Here is a 13484-nt window from a genome sequence, read left to right on the forward strand (position 1 = left end):
AACAGCGGTGAAACACTTTCTTATGATGTGTTACATTCATACAAGCAGACAGAGAAGTACGTTTGAAGTAAGTTTGGAGCAGAAGAAATATAAATAATCCTTGTGTAAATTGTCATCTTTAGCTTTTTCTAGCCATTTTATATGCACGTTACCAGGCATGTTCATTTTTTTTATCAAGAAAATTCACGTTGGATCATAGTTCATTTTTTCTAGTAACACCTTTGATATAAGGGCAAAAATCATATTCTTGATAAAAAAAATTGTCTTGTTTTCCTGTAAAAAAAATATCTAAAAATCCTTAAAACAAGATCAGTTTTATTAATCTTGTTTTAGAAACAACACTGTATAATATATTTAGGTTTTTCAGAGAATGTATTTTTAACATGTGAGTTTTTATAGTCAAAACAAGTGAACAAATCAACCAGTGCTGAAGAAGTAATCCAAAGTTTTTAGAATATGTTACAAATGACATTTTACAGCATGTATTCTGTAATCTGTAGTGGAATACATTTCAAAAGTAACCATCCCAACCCTGTTTAAGGATGCTAGTAAATTACATAACAAATTATGCAAAGCAGTTCCCAAAGAGATTAAGAACCTTTAGGTGTGCTTCATGCTTGACACAATGGTTATAAAAGTAAACTTACCTCTGCATCCACTTTCCTTTTCCCCCCGATATCGTCAATTAAGATACCAAATATTATGCTGGTTTGATTTAGTTAACTTTTTACAATGTCAGTTAGAATATTGTATATTATTGAGCTAGGTATCATCAAATACCTTGCGATACCAGGGCTGTTTCCAGCTATAAGCAGTATAAGCCGGTGCCACCAAGAGCCCCCACAAAACAAGCTCTCTCTCTTTTTTTATATACTAAAAGCTGTGAGTAAGATTCAGGCATTTGTTCTGGCTCAATTAGACAGGTGTAGGGGGCCCCCTTGTGGCCCGAGAGGGAAGGGAGCATGCAATGATCCGGGCGGGATGGGATTGCAGGTGGGCCCCCAAACAGGAGTTTGCTTAGGGTCTCCAAATGCTCAGAAACGGCCCTTCGCGATACCATCAGTGTTGGGAGTAATCTAATTACAAAGTAATTAATTACTAATATCTTATTACTTTTTAAGTCAAAAAGTAGTTAAACACATTGAAATACATGTGGATTACTTTTTTGAGAAATTTACCCAACACTGGATTTCATACATATTGCCATACATTGCCACACATACATCATAATGCATCAAAATATCATAACTGGATCATGATCAGGATTGTTACAACCTTAATCAAATTCTCAAATAATGTTAGTTTTTACTGCAATAAAAGGACAATAATAGTGAAATTATTACCTTCAAAGAAATTACGTCCATGAGAGAGTGAATCACCATTCACTTGCATTTTAAGGACCTACTGGGCTAAGATGTTACTATTTTTCTTATAAATATAAGAAAGTCATACACACCTGGGATATCATGAGGGTGAGTAAATGATGAGATAAATAACATTTTTGGGTGAACTATCCCTTTAAGGAGCCGCATGACAGATAACATGGGAGTTGCTGTTGTTCAGTTGAGTAAAACATTTATTTGAGCTTTTTAGATGTTTTTTTCTAGATGTTTACATGAATAATTTTCATTGTGATTGAGCAATCAGCTGGATTATTAGTCTTCATGTAAATGTAGTTACTGTAACTGTGGTGAATGCATGAGAGACACCAACGTCCCCACAAGAGATGGAGAATAACGGTTCATTTATTTTCGAGATTCAGAAGATGCCAGATTCAAAGTTTATGCCTATTTAGACAACTTAATTGAACTATATGTGGCAGAATGACCTGCCCCTCCCTCTCGTCATCGTCGCCACACCTCTGAGGGCCGTTCTTCAGCTAGGCTCACAATGGGATTGGCACACCTGATGTGAATATAGCCTCATCACCACCACCATTAAAAGGTAGAGCATGCATCTCTTCGTGGAGCTGGCTTATATCTAGACTGACTTATTGAGACTGGTGTCCTCCAAGTCCAGGAGCAGGGTGGTTAGGGTACTGGCCGAGTTAGATGCACTGCCGGGAGGTCCACGCACATCCCGGCTGACGGGCTAGGAAGCCACCTTCCCCTCACACGCTGTGGCCCCTAGGAAGGCAGGCCGCCACAGAAGGTACCACCCCCACATCCCGGAACCTAGGAGGGGAGTGCGTGTGACCGCCAGGCCCCGCTCACATCCTGGTTCAGACTTTAAAGACCCTATGATCTTGCCCTAACTTTTACAGTGCAATGCCATATATAAGGTCAATGTAGCTAGTCTTTCTAAAATAATAATAATAATAATACATAGTATTTGTGTTGAACAAAAAGTAGCCTAAACATATTTTGAAACTACCGCAGTTGTATTAAAAATGAGGTCCAAGAGGTTCTACCAAATAGATGATTTAATATGAAACTGATATTTTGTCTGTGATGACTTGCACGAAAACCAAACTGAAATCAATCTAAAGTATCAAAGCTAAACTGTAAGAAAAAGAATTGCGATAATGACGCAAAATTAAAAGCACACAGATTAATTCACACATGACTTTATGGGGCCAATAAAGCACAATAGTGCCCGCCCACTTTTTCAGACATCTTGGTGTCTAGAAGTATTTCACCCATTATTATTATTATAATTATTATTTTGGTCCATGGTGATTACATAAAATGTTTCCTAAAAGCAGTGGTGGATTTAGGCATGGGTGACATGGGCGGTCGCCCAGGGCGGCATCTTGCAGGGGGGGGGGGTGGCATGAGGCGGCGGCAGCACACCGGTCAACAACTTTGGTGGCTTGATGCGGGTTTTGTCCAGGGTGCCAAACAAACTAGAACTGCTACTGCATAAAAGAGTTCAAAGTCATGAACCAAACCAACCAGCTCTGAGGTGAATCACAACCTTACACATTTTGATTAAAAATGTGAAAAAATTATTTGAAAATCAGACAAAAAAAATTGCACAAGACTTTTTGTACAAGACAAGAAAGGTGAGAACAGACCAAAATATAAGGCTTTATTCCCAGTACATCTTGCCATTGCAGTCTCTAGGCAAGATTAGGATTTGACGCTTGATTACACTTCTTAGTGCTTGATGCATGTGGAGAGTGCCTCTATAGCACATGTAATCGAGCTTGACATCAAGATTGCCAAGTTATATTTAAAGTGAAAAAAAGATATATTTTGGTCTGTTCTCACCCAAAACCAACCGGATCACTTCAGATGAAATTGATTAACCAACTGGAGTTATATGGATTCATTTATCTGCCTTTTTGAGCTTCAAAATCTTGGCCTCCATTCACTTACATTGTATGGACCTACAGAGCTGAAATATTCTCATAAAAAAATCTGTGTGTTCTGCAGAATAGAGAAAGTCATACACATTTGGGATGGCATGAGGATGAGAGAATTTTCATTTTGGGTGAACTAACCTTTTAATGACCAGTTCCACTATGGAAAATGAATGGGATTTTTACTTCTGGAACCAGACTGTTGCGCTGAGTATGTAAGTATACAATAGGTTTGTTCAGGCCAGAAAATAAAGGCAGGCAAGCCAGATGCACCCATTGGGCAGCCTGTTGAAAATAACTTTGGCTTTTGATCATGAACAATAAAAGAAATTGTGATATGCAACAGAGGCAGGTGTAGTGGAGTAGTTTAGTTTTATGATTTGAGATCCTGCAGAAAGCACAGCATAATGAACACAAACACAAATGAACTCAATTTAAGTTTTTAAACGGTTTATGCAATCTGTGGGCAGAAACATTAAGATTTCTCATTGATATTCATCTCTCCACAGTCACAAAGTCACCTTCAACTGCCTTTTCTTTGTTACCATAATTACAATAGTGTAGTGTGTTTAAAATGTACTATGTTTGAGCTTTACTAGCACAATTTAATTCCTTTGAACTCCCATTAGCCACAACACATCACTAAAGCTTTGTTTTTTTGTGGAGCCTGAGGGCAGAACGTATTAATAATGAGGAGATATTTTTAACTTTGTCTTTGCTTTGGAGTCAATTAGCAGTATTATTATATTTTAGAGTACACCTCTCCTAATTTTCTCATCAATAGAAACATGAAGGTCTAATTCTCATCTCTCTAAAGCCAGTGAGGAATGGCTTTGAATACAACTGCAAGGCAAGGCCATACCGTGTGTCCCTCATTGTGTGTTTGCCTTCTCGTGGGGTCTTGCCGAGTTTGACATCACTAAGGCCAAGCTCACACTGCAAGACAGAAGTTTGTCATTCTGTGCACATTGCACACATGTACATTGATTTATTTATGTTGTCAAGTAACCTAAAAAATGTGCTTCATGTGGTAACCTCTAAATTAACTGGTTTTATTCAAGTTAAAATATGATTTAATATGACTGAAACATTAGGTTAAAAACAAAAGTCGTTTATATGGGATAGATCAAGAAGAAATAGAACCTTAAAGGAATATTCCGGGTTAAAAAAATTTAACAGCATTAGTGGCATAATGTTGATTACCATTAAAAAACTGTATTTTGACTCGTCCCTCCTTTTCTTTAAAAAAGAAAATATCAATATTACAGTAAGTCACTTATGATGGAAGTAATTAGGGCCAATCCGTAAATGTTAAAATACTCACATTCAAAAGTATGACATGAAAAATATGCATTTTTACATGATTTTAGTGTGATAAATTGCTTACAAACCTTTTCTGTGTAAAGTTACAGTATATCCATTTGCAAAACTAATTTCAACAGTAACATTTCAAAACAGTAAAAACCTACACTTCTATAAGTTCAAACATGAAGATAATAAGAGAATGTGTCATGTATTGGGGCAGATTGCCCCAATAGTCTTGAAAATCATGTTATGACAATAATAGCCAGTAGATGGCAGTAGTGTTCTATGCAACTATGTATTAATTCTAAATTTGATAACAGGTTTTGCATTTGGATATATATTTGGACATTATCAAACTATTATTTGTCAAAGTTTAGCATTTGTAAAATAAAACATGCAACGGTTTCAAAATTCATATATTTATATCCATATACCATTCATATGTAAAATGTGTAATAAATAAATATATATATATTTCCAAGCACATATGGCGAGATGACCAAAACAATCAAATTTGACAGAAAAGATCCTGTGGATGCTGTGGACTGCTGTTTTGTGTTTTTATTTTTGTTATTTTTATTTGGTACATTTTTAAAATTATAGTGCCCCCTATCATCAAAAATGAACAAAATTCGTTATGTTACCTCCGAGTGTTCTCTTGTCCATGTGTACACATTTTGTACAAAAGTTTGAAAATTGTACTCACAAGATTCAAGCTAATTAGTAGTTAATACCAAGACATATTTGCTTATTTCTTTGGAATGATTTGACGCATCAAAGTTCTTTATAACTTTTTGTCAGGAGGGTCTGTAGATGATATATACCAAGTTTTGTGATAATTGGGCAAACAGCCTAGGACGAGATTGAAAAAGTATGTTTTTCGAATAAATCTAAATAGTAAAAAAGGTTTATTGCGGAAATGGAAAATAAAGTGACCATATCATTGTAGGGCACTGGTGGATTCAGAGACGCTATACATGTGTATTGTAGCCTATATGGTTCCAAAGTTTTGAGCAAAAACACAATGTAGCTAATTATACAACCACAGTGTGGCCGATTGTTATATGCGGCTTTGAGTTGACACCCTGCTTGTGTATAGTACCCTCGGCCATTCCCAATAAAAGTTATAAGGTGCTGAAATTTGATTGGCCGGTGGCAGCAATTTTTGTTAATTTGTCGAATCTATTTTTTAAGAATATGTTACAATTTGAACCAAAGAAGATGCATATTTAATTTAAACTGTATTGCTCAAACGGCTGTAAAGTAATGACAGTTTTTTTGTTGTAGCACCCCCTAAGCGCAGAATTGTACAAAACTTTGTTGACATTTTCTAAACGTCCTGTTGACTATGTGCACAGAGTTTGGTTACATTTGGAGTTTGCAATGAGTAGATATTGTTCGCATTAAGGAATTGTATCGATAATATCTTCAGAACAATTTGACGTATCGAAATTCTTTTGATAACTTTTGTCAGGAGTGTCTGTAGATGACGTATACCAAATTGTATGCCGGTCGGACTAATGGTGTTGGAGGAGTTTGAAAAAGTAAAACATTTTAAAATGCCGTAAAACAATTATAGACGGAAATGAAATTAGAGATAGATATTTAGAGCTTGACTCAAGGAATTAGAGGAAAAGATCGTTTCGATTTCAGCCCTTATGGTTGCAGAGATGTGAGCCGAAACATAAAAGTGTTTATTATAGTGCCACCTAGGGTCAGATGGGTGTGCGTTTTTAGTGCGGTGGATTTGGGATCATCCTGGCACATTTGGTCTCCACAACTTACGGTCTCTGACACCCAGACACATTTAGGGCAAAATAAAAAAGAAGAAAATCAGTACAATTACAATAGTGTTCCAGCAGCTTTGTTGCTTGGCCCCCTAATGATTTGATATAATGAGAAAAATGCACCACTGACAGCAGTAAAAGGCAACAAATAAAAATAAATACATTTCATGTAGGCTAATTACGGGACACTGTTGTCCATCAACTACGAAGAGCATCACAAACTAGCACGGGTGCAATCACATGCAGTATTTTCACAAAGTTGAATTGCATTAGTTAATTTTAAATGTATATATATTACGTTTATCAGGGAAATAAAATTACAGTGCAAATTCTGGTTACTCCAGGGACGCTTGGTCAGCATGAAAAAAAACTCAACGGTGACGTTGTGGCATCGCGTTAGTAGATTTAAAATGTTCTGGGTGAAAAGCTAACCCAGTTGTTCTGGCGGTTCATCACTTATTTAAGGTGGGCATAAGCAAAATCCCAAAAAAGTTAGGTGGGCAAACGGCATATTCCTGCGTATGCCCTAGACTACACTACTGAGTCAGAGGTTGTGCGAGAAAAAATCTTTATCTGTCACTCTGACGGACTGAGTTGTAAAATTTCCATCATGGTCCATTTTTATCCTTCATATTTCATACATGTTTTATAAGTAGGCTACTACATTCAGGGGCGTAGCATCCATTATTTGCAGTGGAAAGGCATCAATTATATATTTATTTACTACCCAAGTGCTAGTCTGGTAAAAAAAAGTTGGGTGAGTAATTGGGTGAAAGTAGCTACTACCTGTCAATCAATAGCTGCGCTAAGACAAGATTTTTAAAATTGACTGGTTACATGAAGCTTTTAAATTAAATAAACATCCGATCGGAAACTTTTGTGTGCATACATGCATGCAGAAGTTCACAGAATATTTTCGATGTGCCTGATATCACTGACCTATGTGACACAACTCCACAGACCATGACGGACCTTCCACCTCCAAAACGCTCCAGAGTACAGGCCTCTGTGTAATGCTCATTCCTTCGAATGAAGTGCAGGGACGCTGCGCATCTTTCTTTTGGTGTTTGTCAGAATTAGTAGAAAGGTCTCTAGTGTCCTAAGTTTCTATAACTATGACCTTAATTGCCTACCGTCTGTAAGTCGTTCTACAGGTGCATGTTCGTTACTTATTCATGGTACATTGAACAAGCATGGAAAACATTGTTTAAACCATTTTAATAAATCAAAGTAAATTAATAACATCCATCCATCCATCTTCAACCACTTATCCGAAGTCTGATCGCGGGGGCAGCAGCTCCAGCAAGGGGCCCCAAACTTCCCTATCCCGAACCCCATTAACTAGCTCTGACTTGGGGACCCTGAGGCATTCCCAGGCCTGTGTGGAGATGTAATCTCTCCACCTAGTCGTGAGTCTTCCCAGATGGACGTGCCTGAAATACCTCCCTAGGGAGGTGCCCAGAGGGCATCCTTACCAGATGCCCAAACCACCTCAACTGGCTCCTTTCGACGCAAAGGAGCTGCGGCTCTACTCCGAGCTCCTTACGGATGACTGAGCTCCTCTAAGGGAGAAGCCCGCTAAGGGAGAAGAACCCTTCTGAGGAAACCTATTTCGGCCGCTTGTACTCGCGACCTAGTTCTTTCGGTCATGACCCAGCCTTCAGGTGAGGGTAGAGCAACGAAAATTGACCGGTAAATCGAGAGCTTTGCCTTCCGGCTCAGCTCTCTTTTCGTGACAATGGTGCGATAGAGCGAGAGCAATAACGCCCTCGCTGCCCAGATTCTCCGGCCAACCTCCTGCTCCATTGTCCCCTCACTCGTGAACAAGACCCAAGGTACTTGAACTCCTTCACTTGAGGCAATACCTTCTTCCCTAATGCACTCGGTTTCCTGCTGAGATGAATAACAATAATGGTAGTGTCACTCTTTTATTTTTGTGTGTGTTTGTTCTGCATTGTTGCTGATTTATATATTGTATTTGACAAATAAAAAAAAATTGCTTTGTTTTTAGTCTTTTCTATACATTTCCTATTGTCGGTCAATTTCGACCATGAACTGGTCTAAATTTTCTAATAGTTATAACGTTTTTTTTTAAACGAAACCGTTTCTTTTCACTCAACACATCTATACCCACAGACTTCTGAAGAGCAGTCACCGACCTCTCAAATTTTTCAACATCACGAAAAGGATCCTTGTTTGCCAAACATTTAAACTAAAAACTGTTTATTTCCTCAAAGGTATACAAAGAAGAATCCTTAGAGGACATATCTTGAGAAGATCCTTCAGGTCCACACACAGAACTTCCCTGTGAACCACACTCAAAATCAATGAGAGAAACATTTTCATCAGACATGACATCATCCCTCACACTAATATCATTACTTAAGGTTATTTCTTCCTGAGAGCAACCAATCTCACTGCTCTTACTAGAACTGGCCACAACACTTACCACATTAACATCCTGCAATTGTTCATCAACACTAATATGGAGTACATTTGTTTTAATATCATCATATTGTTGAAACTCATTCTCACTATTACCTGTGTTGTCTGTATTAACATTCTTTACTAATATATCAGATTCTAACTCAGCTATAGCGGATGGTGCTGCGCCACAGCTACTCACCTCAGATGAACCTGCTTTTTCCTCTTGAACCTCATTCTCCACCACATCTTCCAAAACGGGAACTGTATGCCAATTTCCTGTTTCCCATTCTCTTTGTGGGCAAGCAATCCTTTAATGACCCAAGTTGCTGCATTCAAAGCACTATAAATTGCCAGTTGTTGCATAAACAATGTAACTTCTTCCGTCATGACGAACACAAAAAGAAACATGAGATTTGCAGAAATGGACAGCGAACACCCCCGACCCCCCAAGTGTATAGTGGGGCAAACTGAACAAAGTCCTCGTTTATTTCAAGGCCATTCTCAATAAAATGATTAGCAAGATTTTGCTCTTTCATGAAAACCACTACAGCCTTGTTCATTCAATAAGCAGACACAATATTTTCATGTCCAACCGCTCCCCCAATCGAAATAAGCACATCCTCAACCATGACTCCGTCTTCTGGTACACATCAAAAACCATTGCGCAAGGATAAAGCCGGCATCTCCTCGTGAGACACTATCTTCCTGCACAATTTTTACAACGCTATCACGAAACAAAAAGTTAATAAAAAAACCTATACAAACCATGCGACAATCAAAAGAAAACACAGTAAAAAAATAGAACAAAGCTGAAACTTCACCAGCTCAAAATTGCACCCACCACCACTCTCACCCAGCACTCCCAGCATGCACTAGACAGAGAGAGAGAGAGAGAGAGAGCGAGAGAGAGAGAGAGAGTTTGAATTTGAAAGCAAACTTTATTACAATAAGGTCCAGCAACAATTAAAAACACAATAACTTGCGAAGATTTACAAAAACTCACAAAAAATTAATATTTTTTCCCCCTTCTACATTAGTAAGAGAAAAAAAAAATATTTCCATCAACAACAGAACACCGAGTCTCATTTTTACACCATTTCATTTGAAAAGTGACAAGTTCATCCATTTAATTATAAAAACAAAAATGTATCTCTCCAGAGATAAAATGTTATCACGCATATGTGCCCAAGTACACATCACTTAACTCATGCTTGTTGATTATGTTGAGACATTTTCTTGAGGGTATATGGGGTTCAATATGATTTCTGTCACAATTACTTTCTGTACAATTAAAATCACCTCCCAAAAATAAATATTCATCATTAGAAACACTTTGTAAAATGGAACATAATGTATCTAAATACAACATCTCAGTTGTTGAGTTGGGGACATACACAAATAAAAACTAACTAATAACTGTGCCTCACTTTTAAAAGTCTACCCTTCAAAAACTCTTCAACTATGTGTTTCCTGAATCAAAGTGACATCTAATTTTTTCTGCTTAATAATTTCATACAGCTCAGCCCTTTTTTATAATTTCTAGCACTATTCAACAAGGCAACCTCAGCCACACTAAAATAAATAAACCAACAAAAAACACAAACAAACACATCTTATTAATATTCTTAGTCTTCATTATCATTTAATTCTGTGCTGAGTTTTCTCACAATCTTTTTCAAGCGGTAAATTTCTTTATTTGAAAACACCCTTCTGTCGTTAGACTTTTGGATGTGTCAAAGAACAGCTTTAGATCAGGAAAATATTCCTTTACAATCACACATCTTTAGTTTTTTGTGGCCTTGAGAAACAGATTAATATCATCAACTTCAAATCATCAAGATTCTGCTTGTGCAGACACTCTTGTGACATCGCTGAAATTGAATCAGACAATACACTTTCACTTTCTGACTCAATATGGTCTTAAAAACTTATTTTAAGAACTTTGAGCTACTTTTTTCTTTTTGTTGGTACTTTGAAAACAATATGCTCTGTTTCCATTTCAGAAACATCATCTTCCCTCATGTTTTCTAAATTTAGTTCAACCTGTTCAACAACGTGGTCTCTGGACTCAAAGAAGTTTTTGATGTTCCTCTACCTTCATCTGTTATTTCTGTTGAGGTTGATCCAGCCTCCACAGGCCTCCACAACAGACATTCCTTCCCCAACAGGTTCCTCCTCTGCGGTCGGCACTGCTTCGGCCAAACTGACCAAACTGAGTTGCACTATCCATACAACTTCCAACTGAGTTGCACTTAGATTTGTCCCGACAAGTGCAGATTAAGTACCCCGTTTTACCACATCCAAAGCATTTAATTTTATTTGTAGTTACAAACACTACATATTCAAAATCATCCAAATGGAAATTAAGTGCCAAATCCAATTCAGCATCATCTTTTACAATCATGTAAGCAAATCTCCTAAAAGAAACTAAATGTTTCAATAAAGGAGAATCGCACCCGATCGTGGATCTTGATCGGTGAAACCAACTTTCCATAATGGGAAAGTGCTTGTATCAGTATATTAATACTGACAAATGGAGGAACGTTTGAGATTGTAACTTTTTTAGATGGTAAGGACAGAGGTAGAATTTCATCAATGATTATACCTCCCTCAATCACCTCGTTTGCTATATCCACCGAATTCAAAATGTTTTGGTGTTATTCATACTGGATGCAGAGAGTATGTTTTGATGGCCAACAACTTCTCACCCAGACAGTAATCCTCCACACTCGCTATGGACACTATTTTAACTCCATTACGCATGTGAGAATTCTAAACCCTTCCCACCCAGGGCCACCATGCTTCCTTTGAAAGCAGGCAGCAAAAAAGCAGCCCATGTTCAAAAAACAATAATAAATCAAACAGATAAACATAAAGGGAGAAAAAAAGAGAGAAAATAGCACAAAAAAAGCACAAATACACGCACTCACAGAGAGAGAGAGAGAGAGAGTGAGATAGATAGTTAGTTCCCTATCTGTCACTCACTCGACGTTGTGTCGATGAGTTGACACTAGGGGTCCCACTGGGGGGTTCACTCTTGGGAGCCCAGACATCTCTGATCTTTGAGAAAAGGCCAAGGAGAATTAGCGTGTGGAATTTGCATGCCACTCCCTCGGACATACGGGTATAAAAGGAGTGCCGCTTGCAAACACACACTTAGATTTATTCTTCAGAGCTGAATTCCTCCTGCTTTTCCATTCAGCTCTCTCTCTGAAAAGAAGACTCCACCCTCAGGCGGTCCAGCTGATCTGGAGTCGATTCGGCCAAGCTCAGGTAGACCTGTTCGCTTCCTAAGAATCCTCCCACTGTCCGCTCTGGTACACTCTGACTGAGGCTCCCCTTGGCACAGATAACCTGGCGCACAGCTGGCCCCACTACGCAAGTGTGCGTTTTCCTCCAGTGAGCCTACTTGCACAGAAGTTGTGCAAAGTCAGATAGCAAGTCGTCCTTGTGGCCCCTTATTGGCCCCCGGATTTGGTACTTGGACCTCATGATCCTCGCGAATTACCCTGAGGAAGGACCTTCTTTCTCAGGGATGGGGCACCATCTGGCACCAGCGACCGGACCTCTGGAATCCCCATGTCTGGCCCTTAGATGGGACGCGGAAGAATTAAATGGCCTACAACCCGCGGAGGTAGACACGGCCACTCAGGCCAGGCCCCCTTAACGAGGTGCCTGTTGACCTGAAGTGGCGTCTGTTCGCTAAGTGGTGTTCTTCCCGATGCAAAGACCCTCAGATATGCGTAGTCAGATCAGTGCTTTCCTTTCTGAAAGAGAAGTTGGAAGGACGGCTGTCCCCCTCCACCTTGAATGTGTGTATAGCCGCTATATCGGCACATCACGATGCAGTAGAACGTAAGTATTTGGGGAAGCATAACTTGATCCTTGTGTTCCTGAGAGGCTCGAGGGGTTTAAACCCTCCCCTAGGCCACGTCTCATTCCCTCATGGGACCTCTTTGTGGTCCTTCGGGACCATCGGGGATCTCCTTTCGAGCCCCTTGAGTCAGTTGAGTTAAAGGCGCTCTCCTTAAAGACCACCCTCCTGACAGTGCTCACCTCCATCAAGAGGGTAGGAGACCTGAAGGCATTCTCTGTCAGTGAACCGTGCCTGGAGTTCGGTCCGGCTTACTCTCATGTCATCCTGAGACCCTGACTGGGCTAAATGATAAAGGTTCCCTTTAGGGATCCCTATTTTAGGGATCAGTTGGTGAACCTGCAAGCGCTGCCCCAGGAGGAGGCAGACCCAGCCTTGGCGTTGCTGTGCGTGCTCTTTGCATCTACTTGGATCACAAGCATACCTTTAGAAGCTCCGAGAAGCTCTTGTCTGCTTGGGTGGACAGTGGAAAGGAAGCGCTGTCTCCAAACAGAGCATCACTCACTGGGTCATGGATGCCATTACTATGGCATACCATGCCCAGCATGAGCCGACCCCTGCTGGCCTGCAAGCCCATTCTACCAGGGGTGTAGCGGCGTCTTGGACGTTGTCCCACGGTGCCTCTCTAGAAGACATGTGTAGAGCTGCGGGCTGGGCAATACCTAACACATTGTGAGGTTCTATAACCTCAGGGTTGAGCAGTATCGTCCCGTGTGTTATCAGGTGACACAAATAGGTAAGTTTGGGTCAGTTGGCCAGGTTTACCGCTTGCACATTGCACCTTTCC

Source organism: Xyrauchen texanus, chromosome 8 (genome assembly GCF_025860055.1).
Source record: "Xyrauchen texanus isolate HMW12.3.18 chromosome 8, RBS_HiC_50CHRs, whole genome shotgun sequence".
NCBI classification, from domain to species: domain Eukaryota; kingdom Metazoa; phylum Chordata; class Actinopteri; order Cypriniformes; family Catostomidae; genus Xyrauchen; species Xyrauchen texanus.